Source organism: Macaca nemestrina, chromosome 6 (assembly GCF_043159975.1).
Source record: "Macaca nemestrina isolate mMacNem1 chromosome 6, mMacNem.hap1, whole genome shotgun sequence".
In the NCBI taxonomy this organism is placed as follows: domain Eukaryota; kingdom Metazoa; phylum Chordata; class Mammalia; order Primates; family Cercopithecidae; genus Macaca; species Macaca nemestrina.
The window spans coordinates 23,567,033-23,567,888 of record NC_092130.1 but is presented as its reverse complement, the minus strand read 5'-3'; the positions used below and the strand labels follow the sequence as shown (position 1 = coordinate 23,567,888).

Sequence of the window (856 nt, the reverse complement as noted above, 5' to 3'; positions counted from 1 at the left end):
TAGGAGTTTCAAATGCAAAGAACTTATTCTTCTTACCTGCTGCGATTTCCCCCATGAAACTTTTGGTGTGTGTGTGGAAACGGTATGAAAATGGAATTGGAAAAGCAGAGAAAGAGAACTCTGTAGTCTACTGGTGATTAGATCCCAAGGTCCTACTAGAGAGAGTAGTTTATCATATATACAGTACAGACCAAGTTAGCCCTAAATACATGTGAAAACACAGGTGAAATAAAGCTAACTTAAGCTGTATCCCAGCCACAAACCAGCTCAAATTCTATCTGGATTATAAGGATTGACCCATTTCCCTAACTTACAGACAAAAGAACATGTCCTCCCTTTTAGAAGACAGTATTGTGCTCACTTTGGCAGCACATATACTAAAATCGGAACAAGACACAGAAGATTACCATGGCCCCTGCATAAGGATGACACAAATTCGTGAAGCATTCTGTATTTTAAAAACTGAGTTCATGTCTTTTTGCAGGGACACGGATGAAGCTGGAATCCATCATTCTCAGCAAACTAACAGAGGAACAGAAAACCAAACACTGTGTGTTCTCACTCATGAGTTGGGAGTTGAACAATGAGAACACATGGACACAGGAATGGGAACATCACACATCAGGGTCTATCGTGGGGGTTAGAGGCAAGGGGAGGGAGAGCATTAGGACAAATACCTAACACGTGCAGGCCTTGAAACCTAGATGACGGGTTGACAGGCACAGCAAACCAGCATGGCACATGTAAACCTATGTAACAAACCTGCACATTCTACACATGTATCCTAGAACTTAAAGTATATATATATTTTTAAATTATATATACATATTTAAAAGTTTAAAAAGAATAAAATAGA

At 39.4% G+C, this 856-nt stretch overlaps 1 non-coding gene across 1 annotated transcript; it reads left to right on the top strand.

Annotated features, from left to right (window-relative positions):
• Nucleotides 1-353: 353 nt before the first annotated feature.
• On the top strand, nucleotides 354-458 carry LOC112426805 (U6 spliceosomal RNA). Its single transcript, XR_003018214.2, has one exon. It is a non-coding gene; the product is annotated as a U6 spliceosomal RNA (small nuclear RNA).
• Nucleotides 459-856: the final 398 nt, after the last annotated feature.